General features: G+C 37.5%; 1 protein-coding gene and 1 non-coding gene across 3 annotated transcripts in view; both read left to right on the top strand.

Moving 5' to 3' along the window:
• LRMDA (leucine rich melanocyte differentiation associated) overlaps positions 1–26,573 on the top strand; it is a 1,053,965-nt gene that overhangs the window by 849,097 nt on the left and 178,295 nt on the right. The gene's annotated exons all lie outside the window — the stretch shown is intronic.
• Positions 18,775–18,881, top strand: LOC123955845. The gene has a single exon (XR_006821390.1). It is a non-coding gene; the product is annotated as a U6 spliceosomal RNA (small nuclear RNA).

Here is a 26,573-nt window from a genome sequence, read left to right on the forward strand (position 1 = left end):
AAAACTTTCAAATCCAATAGGATTTGAAACCCAGACCCAGGGTTTTTCTAGATCTATGTTCATTTAGCTTTTTCATAAAATAAAACCAGGGTTTCACCTTGACCCCACCGGACTTATGCAAGCACAGAAAGATACAAGACTTTGCTGGAAAAACACTCCACTGTTGTCTGAGGCATTCTTAGTCCTCTACTCTTTATTATTCTTGTGCATCTGTTTCTTTAAATACTCTCTGCAGAAGCATTAGCATGAAAATAAAAGAGTACAGCAACTTGGAATTTTCCATTTGTAGCTTCCTTAGTCTGTGGGGTCAAAGTTCTATCCTCAGGGATGCTAATGCAAACTCTGTGTGCTGTTCCAGGGCAAATGTTTCCCAACTAAAAGACAAGAGGGGGTGGGGAGCCAGGAAAATAATGTAATTCTAATTCCTAAACACAGACTGCCTAGAGATTCCAATTTAAATTGCTTCTCCCCTACTCTTATTCCCACCCTCCCCCAAAGAAAAAAACTTCGCTGTGTTGTGAGGACAGACATCTGTGTAAGAGCAATGAAAACAGTCTTCTCTCTTGTGGATTAGCTCTTTATTCCTTTATTTATCTTGCTCTACTTCATCAATTTCTTCACAATCAGGAATAGTCAGAGGATAACATGCAGTCCCTTTCTTTGTTTTTGATTAAATAAATCCATATAACCACCACCCCCCCCCCCAAATTTTCTTCTTCCTCTTCTCAAGAGAAAGCGTTTCATGTTGTGTCTTATTTCTTTTCATCTGCTCCTTTGGAATTTTTCTAGAACTTCATACAATGCACAAATAACCAAAGTTTCCTGAAGGCCAGGTTAGGCAGGGTAGTAAATGGTGGAATATCTGGAAGATCATAAAGCCTAACAACAGTACAAAGAACATGTCCTAAAGCCTCCTTTGTCTCTTCTGAATCCCTAGAAATTTATTAATTCAAGAGCTACCCACTGAACACAAACTATGTACCAAGCACTGCTCTGAGCATAGGTGCAGAATGATGAATAAAGCAGACAAAAATCATTGCCTTCAAAGAGCTTACATTCTACTGAAAAAGAATCTTGATAAAAATAAGAGCAGCATAGAGTATGATAGAGATAAATGCTAAGAATAAATACTGTGATGAAAGCAAAAGCAGGCAAAAGAGATGAAGGAGTGTGTGTTAGTAATTTGAGACTTCATAGCCAGAGCGATCACCCCTGAGAAAGTGGCATTGGAGTGTCAGTATAGCTTGGGTAAGGAATCTAGCAGAGGAGGAATGTGGTGGGGGGAGCATAGATGAAGTCAGGACTTTAGCATCTTATAGGCCATTTACTGTCCCTTAAGCAGGAAGCCATTTTTTAAGGCATTCACTGAAATGATAGAAACGATACATTCTACTTTCTCTAGGGGAAAGAAAAAAAACAAAACCAATAATTAGCTGGAAAAGAAGATCAGAACCTATGTAGATTCTCTGCAAGAGAGATAACAGGGTAAGATTAAAGAGATTCATCACAGCTTTGATGCCAGAGAGTTAAAAAATATAGGAAAAGCTTTAGGACTTTGCTAAGTGCAGGAAACTATTGGCAGGCTTGAGAGCAGCCAACACCTTAGACCTCCACAGTGAGAGTCACACGGGCAACCCATCTGTACGCCTGTCCCCATCCCTGGCAAACATCACTCAGCCAAGCTATCTCCAAGCCAGAGGAAGCAAGGATGGACAACTGGGTGTGTAAAGTAAGGTGGCAAGAGTTGGTAGAAATGTAGTAAGCATAATAAATGTGGATGAACTAAATTAAAAGAGCACGCTCAGACTTGCTAAAAAAGAAAATGTAAAATAAAATACTTTTTAAAGAAATAAATACAGTAAAATAACATAGGAGTTTGAAAAAAAAAATACACGAATTAGAGAAGAACACAAAACTAGATGCTAGAAACAAAACCTGGTAATAAGAATGTTAATTTCAGACAAAGTAAGATTCAAGACGGTGATTGAAATGATAAAGAGGGATATTTTGTATAATTAAGAAGATAAAATAGGAAGCTGCAAAATTCATGAAATGCAATACATCTGGCAACATGGCTTTGAAATACATAAAGAAAAACTTCTAGAAATACTTGACAAAGTCACAATCCCAGATGAAAACTTTAGCATATTTTCCATAGAAAATGACAGCTAACAGAACAGAAATTTCACAACATAGATGTTTTATTAAATAGAAAACAGAATGAACATTCTTTTACGAACTATATGGAACATTCACAAAATCTATCCACAAATTGAGTCCAAGTGTAATTTGCCCAGTTCAGATTAATTGATCATAACTCAGTAAAATTAGAAATCAGCTTCAAAAGGAAGACCTTCTGGAGGGGCTGGGGCAGGGTAAAGGAAAGAATAAGACTTACAGAATTAGAAATAAATGAAACTTTTATGAGGAAATATAAACAAACATAAATTACTCTTTGAAAGGAAGTGGAAGTGACAGCACCATAGTATATGAAAAACTGTGGGTTGTAGCCCAAAATGTAATTAAAAGATTTTGTTCTCTTGAAAATATAAAAATGCAACAAGAAATTTTTTAAAAAAATCTTTTTTAAATGGGCTGAGTTTCCAGAAATCTTAATTAAGCAACAACAAACCCAATGCCATATGAAATGACTGAATTAAACTAAAACTTAATAAAATAGAAACAATATATAATATACTTTATCAATCGTACCAACAGATAGTTTATTTCTTCAAAGATAAACCTAGTAAATCTAAAGAAAAACTAGAGATAAATATCTAACGTTAGGAATAAGAAGAGTAAAAACTCTGTTTTTATCAATAAATTTGAAAATCTAAAACAGGCAATTTTAAGGTAATTATAATTACCAATATTATCTCAAGGAGCAATACAAATCTAAATAGAGAAAAAGACTAGAGAAGAAAATGAAAAAATCACCATATATCCCTCAAAGAGGAGAAACTTCCTAAATTTATTCTAGAAAATAAAAAACAATGAACATTTCTCTTTTCATCTAACTAGGATTCCATAAGTGACCTAAATAAGATAATGAACACACATGAAAATAAAACTGTAGGTCATTATCTTTTACAAATGTGGTTAAAGAATCCTCCACGAGAAACTAACAATAAGATTTAGTAATGTAGTAATAAAAAATACCATCTCGTGCCCAATTAGGATTTATCTCAAAATTGAAAGATTTTATCTATTACTTTTACTATTTTACTATTAGAATTTATCAGTAAACTTGTCATATGGGCATATTCAAAAGGGATTATATGTAGTCATATTAATAGATACACAAAAGAAAAAAACTCATGACATTTAGGGGCGCCTGGGTGGCTCAGTGGGTTAAGCCGCTGCCTTCGGCTCAGGTCATGATCTCAGGGTCCTGGGATCGAGTCCCGCATCGGGCTCTCTGCTCAGCAGCGAGCCTGCTTCCCTCTCTCTCTCTCTGCCTGCCTCTCTACTTGTGATCTCTCTCTGTCAAATAAATTAAAAAAAAAAACAACTCATGACATTTAATAACTACTCTACCACATCTCTTAGCAAATAAGAAATACATGGAAAGTTCTCTAACTTGATTAAAATTATCTGCCAAAACATACAGCAACCTGCATAGACAAGAACAAAGGGTTAAAAATATTCCCATTACAGTCCTTGAATAAGCAAGGAAAGCCTAGCCCGCATTCCTTTGGAGATGCTAGCCTAAACAATAAGATGTACAACAATTACAACAAAAACCAAATGGAGCAATAAAGACTGTAGTACATAGAACATTATTTGCAGTCATTATTATGATTTACATCAAGGATTAGCAAACATTTTCTATGAAGTATTTTAGCCTTTGAGAGACAAAAGATACCTGTTACAACCACTTTGCTCTGCCCATATGAAATATAACATGACAGAACTGAGACCCATCATACTTGTATCGGAACAAAATGTAAATGTGCTTAATTTACCTGTTTAAAATACCTTCAGGTTGACTCATAAGGCAAAATCTAATTCTCTGTGTTATATAAGAGGAAAAGAAACAATTTGACTCATAAAAGTTGAAACAAAAGCCTAGAAGAGGGATTACAGCAGGGGTTACCGTCTAAATATCACAAAGTAGAATTTAAGCAAAAGAGCATCAAATGAGATAAGGAAGTCATTTAGTGGCACAGGACAATGGTGTATTAAGTTCAAAGATTCTGTAGGTCAGGAATTCTGAGAGAGGACAGTGGGAATGACTTATCTCTGCTCTTTAATATCTGAGGCCTCAGTAGAAGACTTGAGGTCTAGGAACTAGAAACACCTGAGAATTCACATAATGCTAAGCTTTGGTGGTTGATATTGGTTATCAGCTGGGGACCTCAATTCCTCTCCATGTGGGGTCCTTGGGGTCTTCCTTTAAATGCAAGTTTGGGCTTTCTTGTAGCATAAGGGCTGAGTTCAAAGGCCAAAAATTTCCCAAGAGTGAGTAAGAGCTAGACAGAAGCCATATTGTCTTTTATGACCTGTATCTCAGAATTCATGTAGCATTACTTTAACTGTCTACTGTTCATCAAGGTAGTCACCAAAGTCCTACTCAGGTTTAAGGGAAGGAAAAATAGGTTCTGCCTCTTGATGGGGAGTAGCAAAGTTCTAGAAGAGCATGTGAGACTAGAAATACTGCTCTGATCATTTTTGGCAAATATAGCCTTCCATAATAATATACTGAGTTATAAATTTTAATGAATTTCAGGAAGTAGAGGAAATATAAAAACTCTCAGGTCACCGGGTGATGAAACTAAATGTTGATAACAAAAGCAGACTGCAAAAAGCCCTTCTGCTCAGAAACTTTGTAATACTCTTAAATCTCAAGTCAAAGATAACATACAAGCTCAAATTGTAGAATAGCTGGAGAAATATGATAATGAAGTCATTACCGGTCAGAAGCTATGATATAGATCTAAGGCCATTCTGAGAAGAAAACTGTATGTATATTTAAGTACATATATTAAAAGCAAAAGAATGCAAAAGATAAATGAAGCATCTGACTCAGAAAACACTCACCTAAGTAAACCAAAGGAAAGCAGAAGGGATTAATTATTAAAGCTAAAAACAGATATAAATAAATTATAAAACAAAAGTATAATAAATAATTGAAGAGCTGATTTTTTAAAAGACAAAATCAAGGAAAATTCAAGAAAATACAAATACTCAAAATATAAAATGAGAAGTCACAGAAGAGAAAATTAAAAGAATCGTAAGAAGTAACTTTGTTGAATTTTTTGCAAGTATCTAAAAATCTAGATCAAGTGGATAATTTTTTAAGAAAATGAATTCTCTAAACTGACTCCAGAAGAGATAGAAAGTTGAAATATTGATTTCCATAAGCAAATAAAGTACATAAAGACTCTCACAACCCTGTACCAAACTAAAGTCCAGGTGGTTTTACATGGAAGTTTTACCAAACTTTAGAATAAAAGGTAGTTTTGGTAAGAAGATGATTCTATTAAATGTTTAATAACTGGGTCTATGCAAATGATGATGATGATGATAATGATGATAATGATGAGGAGGATAATAATAAAAAATAAAAAATGCCTTGATCTATAGTGTTTGCCACAGTTCTGTGGCATCAGTATTTTCACCATCACTGATTCCAAGATACCTACATGATATCACTCATTGTGGTGTTGAGAAGAGATGTGCACAGTTCACTCTTGTGAGTTGATGTTAGCTGATTCCTGCATACCACAGGGTTGATTCCAAAGCTATTTAAACTTTTTGAGAGTATAGATAAGGAAGTACTTCTAAATTCTTTTTATGAAGTGCATAAAGTATTTACAGAGAAATTGACAAGGATTACAGAGAAAATAACTACAATACTCATCTCAGCTATGAATATAGGTACAAAAATCTTAAAGTAATTCTAAATAACATCCAGCAGCATAAACAGCACAGTAAAACATCATGGCCAACTGAGATTATTCCAAGTATGCAATGAAATTTCAATATTAAAATATCCATTTATTTGATCGTTTTAATAGATCTAAAGATGAAAGCCATAATTCCATAGATACAGAGCTTTGCCAAATTCAATAATGATTCTTGGTAAAAAGCATATAAAAATAGATATATATGTCCTTAATGTGATAAAACACATCCATCTCAAACTTAATGGGCAAACATAGTAAGTGTTTTTATTAATGTAAGGACAAGATAAGTTATCTGTTACTACCACTATTATTTAATGTTTTATTGGAAATACTAACCAGTGTAATTAGACAGGAGAAAGAAACAACAGAAATGAAAATGGAGAGGCGCCTGGATGGCTCAGTGGTTTAAGCCTCTGCCTTCGGCTCAGGTCATGATCTCAGGGTCCTGGGATTGAGCCCCACATCAGGCTCTCTGCTCAGTGAGGAGCCTGTTTCTCCCTCTCTCTCTGCCTGCCTCTCTGCCTACTTGTGTCCTCTCTCTCTGTCAAATAAATAAATAAAATATTAAAAAAAAAGAAAAAAGAAATGAAAATGGAAAGCATATGGCCAAACTGTCATGCTTACAGATAATTTGATTTGACAATTGGCAACTCAAGAGAGCCAACTAAAAGACGTAACAAGAGAATTCAGTGATGAAGTAAAACAAAAGTTAATAAACAATTAGTGGAACAAAAACCAGTTGGATAAAAAAGAAAAAAAAAAAAACCCAAAACCAAAACACAACCAGTTGGAGAGTATTTTGAATGAAAGACACCGTTTGAAGAAGGAACATAAAAGAAAATAAATTGGGAATACTGTAATCATACATTAACAAAACGTATAATATCTTCATGAAGAAAACTTTAAAACCCTCTAGGAGGACACAGAAGAAGGCTTGAAGTTATGGACAGACATACCATATTACAGGAAAACCCAAGACCATAGATATGTCAAGCGTTTGTTTTTATTGTTGTTCTTATTAAAATGTAAATTCTTATAAAACTATAAAACTATCAAAGATTTTTTTTATTCCTTTTAAACTGGAAAAACTGAATCTGAAGTTTAGATGAAAAAGTAAGCAAAAGTAATATGTGGGATGATTCTGAAAAAGAATTATGATGAGGGGGAAAATTAGCTCTACTGGATATCAAATACATTCTAAAGCCTCAATAATTAAAGCAATGTGGTACTTGTGCACAGATTGCTAAACAGAGTGATGGAATAGAAAAGGAAATTGAGAATTCAGTGTCATGTGGGATTTAGTACATGATAAAGAGGTATCTCAGACGGCCAGAGAAGAGATGGGCTATTCAATATATTGTTCTTGGGGCAAATGTGTAGCTATTTGGAAAAAAAAAAAATTAGATCCATATCTCATACCTTATATCGGGGCACATTACAAATGGATTAACATTTTAAATGGAAATGAAGAAGAAACCATAAAAGTGCTTAAGGAAAACCAAGAACTCAGTTTGAAAGCTGTAATTTTTAAAAAGAAAAATTAAAAACATAAAACTTATTAAAAATTTTAACCTATTAAAAACCTATTGATTTTATTTTTTTTAAAGAACATTTTACATGCGGAGGGAGAGATTTTAAGCAAAGTCAAAAGACAGTGAACTTGAAGAAGACACAAAAAGATGGAAGACTGTTCCATGCTCTTGGATTGGAAGAATAAACATTGTTAAAATGTCTATACTGCCTAGAGCAATCTATACTTTTAATGCCATTCCGATCAAAATTCCACTGGTATTTTTCAAAGAGCTGGAGCAAATAATCCTAAAATTTGTATGGAATCAGAAGAGACCCCGAATTGCTAAGGAAATGTTGAAAAACAAAAACAAAACTGGCGGCATCACGTTACCCGATTTCAAGCTTTACTACAAAGCTGTGATCACCAAGACAGCATGGTACTGGCATAAAAACAGACACATAGACCAGTGGAACAGAGTGGAGAGCCCAGATATGGACCCTCAACTCTATGGTGAAATAATCTTTGACAAAACAGGAAAAAATATTCAATGGAAAAAAGACAGTCTCTTCAATAAATGGTGCTGGGAAAACTGGACAGCGATATGTAGAAGAATGAAACTTGACCATTCTTTTACACCGTACACAAAGATAAACTCGAAATGGATAAAAGACCTCAACGTGAGACAGGAATCTATCAGAATCCTGGAGGAGAACATAGGCAGTAACCTCTTCGCCACAGCAACTTCTTTCAAGATATGTCTCCTAAGGCCAAGGAAACAAAAGTGAAAATGAACTTTTGGGACTTCATCAAGATCAAAAGCTTCTGCACAGCAAAGGAAACAGTCAAAAAAACAAAAAAACATTCTCTCCATGGAATGGGAGAAGATATTTGCAAATGACAGTACAGACAAAAGGTTGATATCCAGGATCTATAAAGAACTTCTCAAACTCAACACACACAAAACAGAGAATCATATCAAAAAATGGGCAGAAGATATGAACAGACACTTCTCCAACAAAGACATACAAATGGTTATCAGACACATGAAAAAATGTTCATCATCACTAGCCATCAGGGAGATTCAAATTAAAACCACATTGAGATACCACCTGACACCAGTTAGAATGGCCAAAATTAGCAAGACAGGAAACAACGTGTGTTGGAGAAGATGTGGAGAAAGGGGAACCTTCTTACACTGTTGGTGGGAATGCAAGTTGGTGCAGCCACTTTGGAGAACAGTGTGGAGATTCCTGAAGAAATTAAGAATAGAGCTTGCCTATGACCTTGTAATTGCACTGCTGGGTATTTACCCCAAAGATACAGATGTAGTGAAAAGAAGGGCCATCTGTACCCCAATGTTTATTGCAGCAATGGCTACGGTCGCCAAACTGTGGAAAGAACCAAGATGCCCTTCAACGGATGAATGGATAAGGAAGATATGGTACATATACACGATGGAGTATTATGCCTCCATCAGAAAGGATGAATACCCAACTTTTGTAGCAACATGGACGGGACTGGAAGAGATTATGCTGAGCGAAATAAGTCAAGCAGAGAGAGTCAAGTATCATATGGTCTCACTTATTTGTGGAGCATAACAAATAACATGGAGGACATAGGGAGATGGAGAGGAGAGGGAGTTGAGGGAAACTGGAAGGGGAGATGAACCATGAGAGACTATGGACTCTGAAAAACAACCAGAGGGTTTTGAAGGGGCAGGGGGTGGGAGGTTGAGGAACCAGGTGGTGGGTAATAGGGAGGGCATGTACTGCATGGAGCACTGGGTGTGATGCCAAAACAATGAACACTGTTATGCTGTAAATAAACAAAACAAAACAAAACAACAGCAACAAAAAAAGACAGTGAACTTAATATTTGGAAATTATATAACAGGCAATGATAGATTATATATATATATATTTCTGATATATGAAGTGTTCATAGAAATCAGTAATAAAATGATTAACAGCCTAGTGTAAAAACAATTGAGCAACAATTGTACTCCTAGAAATTATTGCATATGTAAAATGACATATATATGATATTTATTATAGAGTAGATGTGCTAGCTAATCACTTAAAATTGCAATAGAGCTATCAGTTGAGAAACATTAAATTACGGTACATCCAATCTGTAGACTACTGTGTAACTCTGTCAAAAGAATCAGGAAGCTCCTACATACTTAATAGTGGAACAATAAGAATCCGTGTTTAAAAAAACTCTGGAAGATGGATGATACCTATGGATGGGGTAAACCAGGCACATGGGAAGACTAAGGTGGAAGAAAGACTGTTCACTTCACTCATATATTTTTTAAATACTTAACCATGATTTAAAATAAATTGGATTTTTTAAAGGCTGAAATAAAATTCATATAGCTTATACTCTCAGTTACACATGTCCAAAGGGTAGTATACAGAAGGATGTTCATTGCAATGTTTTTCTTGCAATGAAAAAAAAAAAATGTGAAGACAAATTATATGCCTATCAGGAAAGGAATGATTAAAATATGGTAAATCATGACACTGAGTGCTGTATAGGACTTTTAAAAAGTTAAGGTAAATTTTTTTTAAAAAAGGTAAATAAGATTTTAACACAGAATGGCTTCAGGACATATTTTTGGACAAAAAAATTTGAATCTAAAACATTTGTGCACTGTGATAGAATTTATGTATTTAAAAGCTCAAAATCTCTCATACATGCACATACACAGCAACACACACATATGTGTACAAAGGCATAGAAACAATTATTAAAGTTTGGAAAAAAAAAAAACCCTACAGTAGTTACTTTTGGGGGAATACCCAGATTGGAGTGGTGAAGAGTAGAAGAGGGTCAAAAAACTAGTTTTTTCAGTCTCTGAATTTTTATTAAAATATGTTAATATTTTAATTAAGTAATAGATTAGTAAAAATAATTAAAGATCCAAAGAGGGCAAGAGCTTTGGGTGATTTGTAACCATTGTGGAAACTTTGAAACTTTGTTTTCCCAAGGACTGTGCTAAAGATACAGTTTCTTTGACAGTGTTCCTTTGCTTCTTCAGATTTAAATAATTCAGTGTTGAGAATCCATAGCAGACTTTCTATACTCTGTTGCAGGATGGGATATTTATAGGAATCAAATATCCTAGTAAATAAAGATGCAGAGAGAAAAGTAAAGAGATACCTGCATATAGTACATGGCTCACTGATTTACTGAAAATGGGAAGGAAGACATTAGCATTAATAATAGCTGCTATTTATTGAGTGATTTCTTTAGAGCCAGTACTGTGCTGGTATTTTACACATGTTTGTGGTCTCATTTCATCTTGGAAATACCTCCTGAAGCTGGATATTATCCCCATTTTATATATGAGGAAATTGAAGCTTAGAGAGATATTAAATAGTTTACTGAAGGTCCCAGGGCTAATAAGTGTCCTTTGTGAGGCTCAAAACCAAGTCTAATGCTGAGATCTGTGTTCTTCCCTCTGTTCTGTGCCCCCCCCCCATAACATATACTTCACAATAGAACTACAGTGAATGAATTTTAATTTTTCTTGATGATCCAAGAAAGCACTTCTAGCTTTTTCAGTATTTCAGGAATCCCATTAAAAGCATCAATGATCAGAGCCCTAGTGAAGCATGAAAAGGATGGTTACTTGGAGCTATCCAGTTTAAAGAAAGCAGACTAACAGTGCATTTACAGAATTTAGTGCTTTTATTATAAATAAAGGTATAACAAAATCATTAGTTTGATTTTTGCATGACCCCTTTGTTATTAATTGATCTGCATATTCTGAAGGCCTTTATTCCCTATATACTGATTTCAAATGGTCAGTCACTATCAGCACCTAAATCAGACTTTGTATCTCTGTTTGTAGACCTCTAGACTATAGATATTGTTCAGATACTTGGATGCAGTTTTCCCCTCTATTGGAATCTCATAGCAAAAGATCTGGTCTCTGTAACCTGAATTAACACAAGCAGAGTTTAGGTTTACTACACCAATGGCATAGACAACCCCTTTGGTTATAGATTATAAATGTCATTTAGAGAAAGCACAAGATGGCTCCTGAGTGTCTAGTAAACTTCAACAACCACCTGAGAGATACCTCCGTGTGACTGCATAAAATGGAAATAAAGAATGGCAAATAACCCATTGACTATGCACTTTCTCACCCGCTGAGAGCAAAACGCAATCCAATGCAATTTTAGTACTTACATGCCTCTGGGGAAAATAGACCCCTAAAAATCACTGAGTGCAGCACTGGAAAAATTTCTTAAATTTGTGCTATGCTTGGTGTTATAAAACCCAAGGAAGCTTAGGCTTTCTCCTTGAGTAAAATGGACTGGTAATTTGGTTTTGTTATATTATCCACCAAGCATAATGATAATGGGTCACATGCAATTTAGGAAAAAATTAAGTCTAATAAGAAAAGTCTCTAATAAATACTAACAGCATCTTATTGGTATTGTCGTTGGTCTAACCTTTCTATTAACATTTGTTTTTCTACATATTAAATGATCTGTAATATGTTGAAAATGAAGAAGATAGTAAAAATTTTAAAAAACCACATTCTTATATACATTGTATAAATGTTTACTTGCCTTTTCCCTTAGGCAGGTGCTAGGTGGTATGGTACAAGGAAGCGGTACTAAGTTATAACAGGAGATTCTTATTTTTTATATGCTAAGCAAGTGAAGTTGCTCAGTGTGGAGGATAGATCCTATCACTAACCAGGAATACTACCAATTCAATGAAAAACGGACTGAAGATCAGAATTCAGCCCTAAATAAAGGATGCTATTTCCTCTCAAATCAGACTTACTTCATGCCATTGAAGGAGTATGGAGAAACTTAGGGAAGCTCTGGTATCCAAGCAAAGGTGGGGTGTATGTGTGTGTGTGTGTGTGTGTGTGTGTGTGTGTGTGTGTGTCGGGGGTGGGGGGGGTGAGTCCTATCAGCATTAGCTATCCATCATGGGCAATGTGGTAGAGTGGGATAGGACTAAGGGAAGTATTTAGGAAGCTTTGATTAGATATGTGCTTCTCAAGCCTACAAACGTATCTCCCTGAGGTCATCCATCCCATAAAGATGCTTGAGTACCTACCTCCAGGGCTTCCTGATGCAGTGGGCCTGGGGAGACACCCTGGCCTCTTATTTTTCATGAGTTCTTCGGGTGATTCCTCCATGTACAACAATACGAGGGCCATTGCGTTAAATGATATAGACAAGGAAGCTCTTTTTCCAAGTCTTCTCTGCCCTCCTCTTAAAAAATGTACAGTTGAAGCAGAGATAACAGACAGAAACTCAAACAGATAAATGCCATAAATTGTTCTAAGTGCTGTGAAACTTGGGGAAACCAAGGACTGGGTCCCTGGGTGAAGGGTTGCCAAAGTCAGTATAAGGCTTGAACAAAGGGCCAGCCATGGGTGTAGAGAAGGGGACCTCACAGGAATGGTTTGGAGAAGATTGAATACTTGGATGGTATTCACTAATTAGTTGTAAACGGTGAATAGGAGGCAAGACCAGGAGGTGACTGTCAGGTTTTTAACCTGAATAACTGTAGAAGGTAAAGCCATTCTAGGGGAAGGACATTTGGGGAGGAACAGATTTGAGGTGACATGTTGAATGTGAGGTTCTTTGCATGAAGTAGAGATGCTCTAAGTTATGGGTCAGTAAACTTTTACTGTAAAGTATCTGATAGGCTCTGCAGAGCAGGTGGTCCTCATTGTGACTATGAAACTCTGTCATTGTAGTGTGAAAATATTCTTAGGTAATACATAAGCAAATAAGCATGGCTGAGTTCCATTAAGAAGCTATTTATAAAAGCAGGTGGTGGGGCCAGATTTGTCCTATGGGCTCTAGCTTGCCAGTCCTGCTGTAAGTATGATAACAGAGAAATAGACATATTCATTCATTCATTCTTATATGTCCACATACATGGTCTCTTCCTTTTTTAAAAAAGATTTGTTTATTTTATAGAGAGAGTGTGTGCTAATGGGCAGAGATGCAGAGAGAGAGAATCTCAAGTAGACTCTGTGTTGAGCACCGAGCCTGATGTGGGGCTCGATCTCATGACACATGAGACCATGACCTGATCTGGAACCATGAGTCAGACACTTAACCAAATGAGCCACCCAGCTGCCCCATACATACATGGTATCTTTCTGTGTAGCCACAAAAATCACACCTACTCTATATAAACACGGCCTTTCATGCTTATTTTGAACAAGTAATTTCAAACTACCTAAAACTTGCTCAGTGATGAGCTATAAAAAATGAAATGTGGAAATGTAAATTCAAACCGCTAGATACATTTTGTACTTACTGGTTCAGCAAAATTTACAAATCTGGCAGTACCAAGAGCTGGCAAAGCTGTAGAGCAACAGAAACTCGCAAGCTGTTTTGGGGGAAGCATGAATTAGCATATCTACCGTGGAGCAAAACTTGTTATTATCTGTTGGATTGGGATATATGCAAACCCTAAAATTTAGTGATCCTCTTCCTAGGACACTAACCCAGAACAAACTACTGAACATGTTCAAATCAATGTGAACTATATTAACACCATTATCTATAGTAGCAAAACGAAAGAAGACAAAAGAGAAAAACTGGAAACAACGCAGTTACTTTATTAAATAAAGCTGAGTAACATTCAACATCGATCAGTCCATAAAATAGGGGAGAAGAAACTCACTGAATGAGATCTATACAAAGTTCAAAAATGCCAATTAAAACAGTATTTTAAAAGGGTCATTTCATAGGTGGCCAAACGAGGGAGAAAACTAAAACTCAAAAGTTCACGGTTGCATTTACCACTGAGGAGAACAACTGAAGAGGTCTGTTTATTTGTAAGCTTGGTGATTGGTACCACAGATATTTTTAAAACTTTGTTCTCAATGCTTTACATGTGATATCTCTCCCTTTGTAATGAAACAAGCATTGCATGATCATGAAAAGCAAAACAAAGCCAAAATCATAGTTATTTTTAAATTTAATGTAATTTAATTTAATATTTTCAGGATATACTTAAGATTATTCCTCCTCCAATAAAGAAATGTTAATTTTTACTGACTGCTTCTCTGACTCAGGATTTTTGCTATTCAGGTCCCCTTTCTCAGTGATTAAGGGCCTGCTGGCTTGCAGTGTTTCATCTGAGCAGAAGACGGGGGGACTACGGACAGCACAGAGGAGGGGGGAGGGTCTGGTGGCAGGCTGACATAGCTGGTGTAGGGTCATTTGAGTTCCCCAACTTAAGGAGAACAAGCATTATCTTTGGCATAGGACAGAATGTGGGGAACTTCCTCTCTGTCACTCAGCAAATGATTCCCCTGCTGTCTTTGTATATCCCAGTCATCTGGACTTACAGGGACACTGTGTTGTGGTTTTGTGGTGGAGAAGCTATTGCTACCTAATTTTTAATTTCTTGAAACTCACTTTGTAGTGTCATGATTACAAGGCTTAGAAGAAGATAAACTTTGTGTCCATTCCAAGTATAAATGGGCACTTGTGATGAAACCACCTAGTTAACTTCCCCTTGTTGCTGGAGTAGAATCTGAATCCAAACCACAGGACAACCTAGCCCCTAAATCTCTATTAAAAACCACCTTGGGTAGTCTGGCAACACTTTATTTAAAGTCAGCAGAGAATTATAAAGTCAAAAGTGAAAAATGGTACAACAAGAAAGAATCATAAAAAAATACTAGATCAGTTAAATGTAGTCAAAGGCAATTTAGTGTGTTCTGGCACCAGTCCTTATTGATGCAAAGAATGTGATGTGTCAGGGGTCGGCAAGAGCATGTAGCAAAAGCAGAATGAAGGCTGCAGCTCCAAGCTTGTCACTGGAACAGCCACAGGAGTCTGTGAAGGATGCCTCACCCTCTCACATTTGCACCAGGAATTTCAGGGAGAATATTCTAATTCTCTCAGTCTGGACACCTTTTTTTTTTTTTTTTTTTTTTTTTTTTTTGGTAATGTAGTATATTTTAAAAATTAGAATGTTTTCTTTCGTGGAGATAAGCTAACCTAGGGGCTGTGTAAATTGGGTCAGACCAGGAATGTAGGTATCCCTTACCAGTCCTTCTTAGTATCCTAGTATCCTTGTCTCTTTGGAGTCACCGCACTCATCTGCTTTTTCATATCTACATTACAAGCTGTGATAGTTTCTGCTCATCTTCTCCAGCTGCTCTAATTAGTACTAGCTAATCCGATTAATACTAACTAACTAGCTAATCCGATTAATACTAACTATAGCTATGATTACTACAACCACCATGTTCTAGGCACTGTGCTATCCTGCATATACATTATCTCACCAGTTCTCACAAAAACCTTGTGAGATAGGTCTTAGCACCATACTGATTTTTACAGATGAGTACAACTAAGGCTCAGAGATTCAGAACACATTTGAGATTACACACTGAGTAGCAGAAACAGGACTCACCAAGCCTGACCCCTAAGTGGGTGCTGTGCTGGAAGGGTTGTTTCTCTAATCTCATCGGCAGTTGCAGGTGGGGACCAATACCTCTAGAGAGCATAGTTGTAATATAGGTTTTATAGGATAGCATGAAGAGCTTAAATCAGAGTCAGCTTGTGTTTGAATCCTGGCTTTGCCACTTCCTGGCTTTGTGATCTTGGGTGAGTTACTTGAATATTCTGTCTATCTCTGTAAATTGTGTATAATAGCAACACCGTAGTAGCGTTGTTGTAAGGATCATGTGAGTTGATATAAGGGAAGTGTTTTAGAGAGTTCGTGGCTCATAGTAAATACTATATATATGTTATTGTTGATCCTGCTTCTATTATTGTTATCACTGTTGTTACTATTATTGTTTTTGATGTACATTTATATCTTCTGGAGGCAGGATACCTTCACTGACAAAAGTGGTTGTGGATGCAGGTGTAAAATGGAGGTAAAGGATCAGCTTGTGGCAGGCCTATGGGGTGGATGTTCTCAGCCAAATCTCTCAGTACCCTTCCAGTCCTACTATGCGTGGGGCCATATCTACTTTGGGTATATCCATTTGTCACAAATGAAACAGGTTTAGAAGGTCAGATGAAGAAACCAGATTCCTTGGGTGCTTTCACATACAAAATGAGGTTCTGGGGTACCTGTCTTCCTTTCCAATCTACAAATTCACCTCCAGGAGAGGGGGGGAAGGAAATTTGGAGACTTTCTTAGGTTCTAGTAGGTCTTATCAGAGTCTTGGTTGTAGATTCAGGAAGAATGATTGGTTTAATGTAAATGTTTGAGAGGGTCTGAAAGAGATTAGAGAAACCTATTCCAGAGGATAAAGGCAGGACAGGAGGGAACCATTAATCTCATGGACATTCAATTCCCTAAGAACTTTTTTTTGGGAATGACCAGAAACAAGCCAGGCCATATGCTGTCCATTTGCAATCCTCTGAGCTGAATTTTTTTTTTCTTCAACAGATCGAGGCCAATGCCATTGCCTCTTTAAAGATGGTTCTTAAACTTGAAAAGGAACTGAAAGGTTGAGACGTACATGCAGAGTCAACACAGATGATTTGATGAAAGTAGTCCTGTCAAACACCAGGGCTCTCCCAGTTGTCAGAAATAGTCCGACGACATGTTCGAAGCTTCCCAGACTGGCTTGCATTTTAGTAAATATGACCACTCAGGGAAGACATAGTTATACTGTGGAGAGTTTTGAGATGTGGAGAGAACAAGTTAATTGTTCAGCCTCAACTGAGACCTTTCACTCAAGTCATTAATCACAGTGCACAGCCTACGCTGCTCTCCGGATCCAGATGAAGGCTCATTCCAGGTGCTGGCCATTTGCGTTTCCCTCCAACTGGGCTGATTTATGAACCCAGAGATGTTTTCTGGTTTTTCCAAATTCTTTCCCATTACTTTGTAATAAAGGGGACATGTGATTTCTGGTTTTTTGCAGATCCTCAGTTTTAACATCCCTAATACCAAAGATTTTTTCAATTAGTTTGTGGCCTGCTTTCTGTGATCTGGAGGGTAGAAATGCTGTTCTGTGTTTTGAGTATCAAAGTTAAGATTCTCTTATTTCTTTTCCCTTTGGCTGGAGTAGACGACGCAAAAGTGCTGCATGAATCATGAGTCTCTGTGCCCGCATTCAACATCTCAATGCAAGTGGAGGCTTAGGAAACCTCAGTGACAACAGCTCACTGCAGGTGTTAGTTATCCCCATCCCACTCCAATGCAGATGGTTCAGGGTACAATATCAGGAGGCCTTCCACATTGGGGCCAGGTCTCTGGTGACATTGTAAGCCAATATCCAAGACTTCAAAAGAGAATGTGAGTGTCAGAGAAGGACATTTGTAATACTGAGGCTGAACTGGGTGCTGCTCACTGTAACCTGTTTGAAAGGTAAGCCTGATCTGAGCTGATAAGGAGCAATGGATCCCTTGGGAGTTTTCCCAAGTGGCAGACATGCATTACAGAAAAGTAATTGGAAATTGATATTTGACATGTCTCTTGGTTACTTTTTATTCCTGATAACACCAAAGGGTTTGTCCAGGAGTCACGAGTGACTAATACGTGAAATCCTGCAATCCATTGCTGAAATGCAATCTCTTCTTTGTTGAAAGTAAGCAGCTGCTTTCTGATTCTCTGCTTCCTAACTAGCACTTCAAGTATAGAAACCCATGGGCTTAATTTGGGTGAAATGAGTGGTGAATACAGCCTTTTGATAATTTCCTGAAACAAAGTCATCGCTGGCAATGGAATGCAGTCCTTAAAATGCAACTCAATTTAACAGGTAGTTGTTCAGAGCCTGCTATGGGCTCTGTATTGTGTTGTGTGCTGTGGGACATACAAAATAAATATCAAACATGGCCTTTGCCCTTGAAGAACTTACAGGCTCTTAGGAAGGATGATGTGTTTATGAAACACATTTTACATGGCAAGATAAGATATCATGTATGTGTCAGAGTGAGTGGAACCTGGAATAAGTATAACAGGGAGTCAGAAAAAATAGAGTATGGTAGACTGGAGCTGTCAGTGAAGCTTTATGGATGAGGTGGGACAAAGACACCAATATCTCAAACCCAGAACTATACCGTAAAGAAATTGTAAGGACCACAGTATCATATTACTTAAAGATTATGGCGTCCCCTTTAGGTGAAAGTAGATTTGTTCAATATGAGAATGGATTAATTTCATTCAATAAATATTTATTGAGTATATCTGTGTGCCAACAACTGTATCCAGTGAGGTAAGGGGAGAATAATCCATTAAAAAAAAAAAAAAACAAACACGTCTGGGTATTCTCAGGTGCTACCCTCTCTTAACATAGATATTTAAAGTTATTTGCTGGTCTGTGTGATTCCAAAACCTGTGATTTTTACCACTTATCATTCTGTCTCTCAAACAGACCTTGTGCTTGCTTTAGCAACACATATCCTAAAATTGGAACGGTACAGAGAAGATTAGCATGGCTCCTGTGCAAGGATGGCTTGCAAATTTATGAAGTGTTCTATATTTAAAAAAAAAAAAAGATGAACTTCTTCTTTAGGGTATCTTTGGGTTAAGAAGCTGAGTCTAATTTTTTGTGTAATGGAGGAATGACATGTTCAACCTTTAAGTTATATGCAGTATAAACAGTTGAATGAGTGCTCGTGGTAAAACGACACACTGAGCACTGAATGTCTCAAATTGTTAGGTTAGGGAGTATTTGGAAAGCATTTGAAAAGTCTGTACCTGGCCCAAACTCAGGACCATAAGCAGAGCCCAAGCCCTCTGAAGATCAAGTTTTTCTTGGAATTTCCATTATTATCCTTGATAGCTACTGTGGAAACCCAGTTAGAAGGGTCTTCCATCATTAGAGTTTGAGACAGTCTTTCACTGGGCTCTTTGACATTTGTGAAGTTTGAAATTGGCACTACTCAGATTTATTGGGTAAGCCACTAAAAATTCTGTCTTTATTTTTCCTTGCAAACTGGGGAAATAAACTTTTTGTCACCTCTTTAAGGTACAGGTATAGCCAGTCAATTGCAAATTGTTCTAGAAAGAAAAGAAGTCAGGATGATAATGGTGGTGGCTTTGGTGGTCATCATGGACATGGTAGTCATTATTCTAAATATCCACATAACTTTTAAGTAATATAACCACAGAACACTAGTAAACTCTGGAAAGAATCTAAGATATCAAGCACTGAAGGGCAGAGGTGTCATAGTTTATTTAGCTAAGCAATACCAGAAGAGGACTAGAAAATCCCCCTTTCTAGCTAGCAATCATTCTCATACCACAATGAGACCCCTGCTTGGTAACCCCTGCATATCTGCCACCATGTGACTGCTTTTTGAAGCTAATTTAGGTATCAAATTTAAATGGAGTCCTGAGAACACTTTTTTTTTTTTTTTTAAAGTCTGGAGGGAGTAGTAGAAGGAAAAGCTACAAGAAATTTGAAATCAGTCTTGATTCCTGTCATTTTCCTTAGTATTTAATCACGTTCTTCAGTTGAAAGGCTCTTCTTGGCCTCCTTGAGTAGACACATACACATATGTTCCCTCGTTCATCTGCATGCATGTGTATATATTGATATGCATTCCTCTTCATCATCTGTAGGCATTTTACAAATAATGGCTCTGTGTATGTGTTTTATCATCTTATTTTTTAAATGAACATGACAACTTCAAAATTTTTTGCAGAAATAGTCCTTCAATGGTAAAGAAATTCCAGCATGTAGGCTAGGGTCAGCTTTGGGTTACAAAATTCCACAGAGGAGTTGGCATGGGGAGAGTATAAGCACTATTGCTTTAGAATTTTTGTCTTTCCATTTTGGGGTAGACAAGCAAAGCTGGTAATAAAAAAGTTGAGTTAGTGGAGAACTACTGTAGTGAAAGGTCAAATGAGAAAGGTAGAACAAGGTTAAGTGTGCAAGCAACAAAATTAGTAGGAGGTAGATAGAGGCAAGAGGAGGTATAGATATACTTCACCCTTCTCCCCAACTCTCCTCTGTGAGGTCATTAATGGGCTGGGAGTGGGGCTGAGAATATAAAAGGAGTTTGGAATTTTGGGTTGAAACTTTTGTTGTTGATGAAGTAGTTTGGGAAGCTTTCTCCTTGAAGAGATACTTGGAGATTTTCTGTAGCAAAGGAGATAACGAGTAGAGCTCAGAAGAGAGGAGACAGACCATTTAGAACCTAATCCAACTTCTGGTTTTAGGGGGGAGATAGTACTACCAGATTTCCATATACCAAGGAGGCTAGTCAGCAGGATCAAAATCTGGCCCAGGTTCCACTTGTCAAGCTATGTGTCTGTAGGTGCATCCTCCCAGTGGGGCATCCTTTTCTAATTTTATTCAGAGCACTGTCCAGAATAACATAGTCTCTGGACAATGGGAATTTTTGGTTTTCCTGTGGGTTGTCCAGTTTTATTCATGTACCTAGGAAAGGAATCAGAGAATTAGAGGTGAAATTCCTGAGAAAAACACATTTTAATGTGCTTTTTCTTAAGTAGCTGAGCATAGACACAAAGAAAACTGGTGACGCATGGAGCAGACCAGCTGCAGAGATCACTCTCTCTTTTGGACAGGGCTAGTTTAAAAGGGAAATGGCCAATGGGGTTTTCTATTTCACACTTTTAAGGATGAGTCCACAAACCTCAGGGTGAGGACACCTTAATTTCCAGATTCTCTTACCTCTAATTTCCATTTGAGAATGTTATAAGCAAGCCTAGCTTTAGTGGTCCTCTTTCTTTATCCATAAGCTCCTTGTCATAATTATTGTGTAGGTTCTTGTCCTTGGTGCCATAGTGCCAGGAGGAAGAGTCTTTTGGAAGAACCTAATGACTTTGAGTAGCTTAGAGGTCATTGTGAAATCAGGGAAGGCAAGCATAATTGTACTAACTGAATTGTGTACAAAGCCTATTTGACAACAGCTAGGGGACCTCGGAAAATCAGAGACCACCATCACATATGGAGAGGTCTTCCCATCTTCACCTCAGTGGCTGTTTCTTCTTATTGAAGAATGAAAACAGTAAATGGCCTAAAGCAAGCTAAAAGCAAATCCCTTGACTTTATTCATTTCATAACTACAATGTTTGGTGGTAATATTAGTGAAGGCCCTGGCAGTCCTCAGAGGAAAAATGCCAGAAATGAGGCAACTGACTATTCATTCACCTGCTTTAACTTCTTTCAGAAATAACATGATTTATAAAAGAATGCAGAATCATAATTGTCAGCCAAGATGTCATTTTAACTTTAGGATGTCCGGAAACAAAGGGATATTATATCCTTTGTTCTTGGAGCACCACAGATGCCAAATTATGCACAAGGTTCCCTCTTGGCATTGAGTGCTTTGGAGCCTAGAGGCAACCAGTGATTTCAGAAAGATGTTGCCTCTGGTGGTGTCCTCACCTGAATATCTCCCTGGAGCTAGGGCAGGGAGCATGTCCCTCCTAGCTTCTCTGCATTCTGATAGAGCAGGAAACAGCAAGAGGCATGGCAATCTTAGAAATGGCCAGTGGCTTGAGGTAAACTATCCTCAGCCTCACTCTAGGGAGCTTGACAAGAGTACCATTAATGTACTGGAGAAATAATTCATTACATTTTGTTTTGTCTGTACATCAGCATATGCCAACAGATGCTCAGTTCAAAACATGAATAGTTGATTAATATAATATCAGGCATCTGGAACAGAGAGCATTGGAATTTGGGAGGCTCAGGAAGACTCAAATGTCATCCATTCTAACCACAGCTGTCTGAATGCACATAGTAGGCATTGAAAACATTTGTTGATTAGATTTTCTTTGATTTGAACAACTTGGTTGCTTGGTTTTGAGCCCAGATGTTTGGCATCGAGCCAGAGTTGTGTGCTCTCCATGCTGTCATCAGCCTCACCACCACAGAGATGGGTGGCAGGGGTCAGCATTCTTCCCATCCCCGTGGTGAGATCCCCTCTCTCTTCTCTCTCAGAGCATGCACACTGGCTATAGGCCATAGAACAGACAGCAGATGGCCCATTGAGCTGTCCTCCACACCCCCATTTTCCCCAGTGTCCTTGTGGTTGTATCTTATGACAGAGAACACTGGCGTCTCTGCAAATAGACCACAGCAGGGATGGTGACAGGTACTTGAGCAGCCATTTATTCATCTATTCCATTGGTCATTGCAAAAGTGTTGAGTTAAAGGCCTATTAGTTCACAGCACTGACCTGAAACCTGAGTAGGAAACATGAGAAAACTGTGAGAAGGGAAGAAGACTAAAACATGGGTGGGACATTATTTATTTATTAATTTCTAGAGAAGAATGGCAAAACAAGTTAAAAAGAAAGAACACCTTCTGATTGCCTTAGTGCCATACAGTGTCCCTTCCTCTCTGTTGGCATGCACAACAGAGAGGAAGGGACACTGTATGGTAGAGTTGATACACCATCCACAGGTCTGCCTCATAACTCCAGAATGTGGCTTTAAGCTCAGGCCTCAGTTCCCCACTCTGCAAAATAAAGTGAATGTCTCAGGATCTTCTTCAGTACTATTCTTCAGTGACATTTTGATCAGGAATTGTGAAATCCTCATTTCCCCATTTTTTAATACCCCTCAAATATCTAGAATTTATTTACTTATAGATAATCAAGTAGACCCCTAATATTCTAAGGAAACTAGGCATGAGAGGTAGTGAAAGAAGATATACACTATGCCCTAATATTCTGGGAAGAAGACAACAGGCTTTGAAGAAACCCATTCTTGATAAAAATATAAAGATTTGTTATGGTTGGGAGTGGAGCTCTCCTTCAAAGTGAAATAGTGGCAAGTTTTATCTTTCTTCTTGAAGCACATTCTTGGCTCAGTTATTGGTTCACACAGTGTTGGTATGACAGCTTAGTGAATAGGTCTGAGATAGTCTTTGCTGCCAGTGGTAAAAGTAGTTGCTCTTCCACCCATCCAAAAAATTGGGGCTATATTTTTGTGGGTTGTTGAGAAACTGGAGCTTGGATAACCGATCTGTAGTTGAGGCCCACAAGTAGTAGAGCTAGAAGTCACAATCCTATCTAATTGAAACAGACTCACTGTGCAGGGGTTTCCCATCTCTTCAGACCCAGAGGAGGTAGATCAAGTGGCTAAAGGCAAAACTCAGAAGTCACTAGAAGGCTCTCACTTCTGCATGGTAATTTATAGCTTTCTGAGAGGTTTGTAACAATGATTAACCAAGTAGCTTAATCCCCACAGTAATCCTGTGAGGTCATAGTATATCCCTATATTATAATAATCCTATCAAGTCAGGGTTATATCCCTATGGGACAGATGGAGAGTTGAGGTCTAAGTATGCTGATGGGCGGTTAGCTGTTTCTCACAGGGCATTTTTGATGGAAGCTGGAAGAACCCCCAGCCTGAAGCTCCATGGTACTCTATCTTTATAGTTTAACTTCATTTATAGGTTAAGGCATTTCTGACTCTGGGGTCTCCTTTTTTAAATGTAGATAACCCTGGTAATGAAATTTAGATAACCCTGGGAATGAAATCACATCAAGCTTGCTATCCCTTAAATATTTGCCTGAATGATACTGCAACAAACATTTTTATCTGACCTACTTGAGTAATGCTGACATGTTAGAATGAGGATAAAACGAAAGGGGTTTGGGATAGATTTGGGGTGGGGAAGTTTGTTTGGAGTCACCACCCTGGTGGGAGTATAATCATGAGGACCTCAAGACTCCATTCCTGAACAAGGGGAGTCCCTGAGCAGGGGATAGTATATAGGACATACAGTAAGGACGATAATGAAAACAAAATAACTGTTCATATTTCTAGCTTGGTTGGCCTACCTTTGTTAGACCCACCCCTGGTGAATGGGCCAGGATTGTGATGGATGGGGTCAAATCTATCTGATGTTATTTGCCAAGTACCTGGCTTTGGGCATTGGTCCATTTCCTGTGTTCTCTTATTCTGCTAACTACTTAAGGCAGCAAAATCACTCCCCTGTTTGACTCCAATATATGCCAGTTGAAACTGAAATCCTCATACCGAGCAAATGTACCAAAGAACACTCTATAAACTTAATGAGGGAGATGAAGAGATATGTGCCAGAAACCTAGAAAATTTAACACTGATGAGGTTATGACTATTATATGTTTAGTTAAATTGTTGACACTGACAGGACATGGCTGAGGAAATCTACCGTCCGTTTTCTCCTTGTATCAGTGATAATGGTTCCTTGGTGTGCTCTTCTCAGTTAACAAAAATATTCCTGAAAGTTAAATGCAGGGAGAAGAAGTGATATAAGAAATACTTTTATTATCTCTGCTCTTCTGGGAGTTCCCTCCTGGAACATTATTTAAAACAGGACTTTTCCTGACTGGCAAATGAGTTTGGAGGGAAGGACTCAGAGGTTCAGAGGTGAATGTGGATTGTCCTGAGAGTTGCAGCGTCTCCTAACTCCTGGGCTTGTACACTTGCCCCGGCAAATCCATCTAGCACAGTGCTGCCCTGCCCTTCCAGAAACTCCTCTTCTCTCTTTCATATTTTCCCTTCTCTTAAAAACTGACCAAGGTTCTCCTTTGCCTCGTGAATAAAATCTCAATTCCTTTAAGTTCCATTTTAAGACATAAATGTGATCATGAGTTTTGTAAGCTGCAAAGTACTGTATAAATATTAGCTATTGAATTTGGAGTCAGAACACCTCAGTTTGAGTCTTGTGCTAGTTGAATGACCTTGGAGAGGTCACTTAAACTCTCTGAACCTTGTTCCTTCATTTATAAAACAAGATTATTGTAATAATTAAAGTAATTGAAAGTGACATAGTAATTAGCAAAGAGTAGGCACTCAATACCTGTTAATGAAGACGAAAGCAATTTAGTCTAGCACTTAAGAACACTGACTATAGGGACACAAGTCACTTATCCTGTGTCTCTTATTCCCTACTTATAAAATGGGGATATGATGCAAGAGTCAAATGAGTTAATATATTTCAGGAACTTTCAACAGATCCTGGCCTATATCAATCCTTCTGTAAATATTAAGGCTCCTATTGCTGCTGTTGTCATTTTTATTATTCAAGGACCTGTCCTGGTTTATCTTTTAAGTTTTATTTGGTTTTCCATCTTAACACTTTTTAAAAGCGTTCCTCAACCAGGTCATAAAATCCTTAAGCTGAGGACTGATTCTTACTCACCTATAGCTTCCCTAGGCTTTACCCAATACATGCAAAATAATTATTTTTGTTATTAAAAAAATGTACAAATTTTTGTACTTTTTTTTGCTTGCTACCTCTACTCAGCATTGTACTGAAGGTTTTTGCCAGTGCAGTGAGACAAGAATAAAAAGAAAGACAGAAAAGGCAAAAAAGACTGGAAAGGAAGAATAAAAGCAATCTTTATTCATAGATGAAATGATCATCTCCTTTGAAAATACTGTGGAATTTATGAAAAGCTACTAGAACTAGTAAGTGAATTTAGCAGGTTGCAGGATATAAGAGCAATATACAAATCCATTTTTTTTTTTTTTTTAGTTCCTTATCCTCAGTATAGCCAGTATAGCGTAGACCAGTTTAATGGGAGCATAGATAAAGTGGTAAATAAAACCAGAAAGGCGAGTTCAAACCCAGTTTGACCTGGTAACATGGAACGCTCTTCCTTACTCTTTCTTCTCCATTCCCTCCCACTTTTTCTGTCTTTGTCTTTCCTGTTTTCCTTCCTTCCTTTCTCTTTTCATTTGTCCTTTATCCACCCCTTTTTTCTTATTAGTTTCTTGGAATAAACAACTTTTCTCCAAGAAGAAAGTTAGAGTTCCGTTTCTTAAAAACAAGTTTTTTTATTCATTGGGTTAAGTAAACAAACTAACCATAGCTTTGTCACTTTGAGCTTACCGGGTACATTCTATGGAAGGGATTGCTAAAGACAGGGAGTGTGATATCAGCACATAGATACTGGAACTGAGGATATCTGGGTTCAAGTTCTGACCTTCTCTTAGCTAGCTATATGACTTGGGACAGTCACTTCACCTTTTCAAGGCTCAGTGGGCTTTGTCTTAAAAAAGGGATAATGTTATGGATATTTTAGAGAGTTATGGGTAGTTCAATCCAACAACACATTTTCAGTTCCTAGGAACAGGATTGGAACATGTTTCAATCTTCAAGGAATGAGGCAAAATAAGAGTGGAAGTAACTCCAATGGCATAAGATAGGCATAAAGTTCTGGCTTAGACTATTGGATTTCACAGATCTTAGCCTTGGTCCAACA

This window comes from Meles meles, chromosome 13 (genome assembly GCF_922984935.1).
Source record: "Meles meles chromosome 13, mMelMel3.1 paternal haplotype, whole genome shotgun sequence".
Lineage (NCBI taxonomy): Eukaryota > Metazoa > Chordata > Mammalia > Carnivora > Mustelidae > Meles > Meles meles.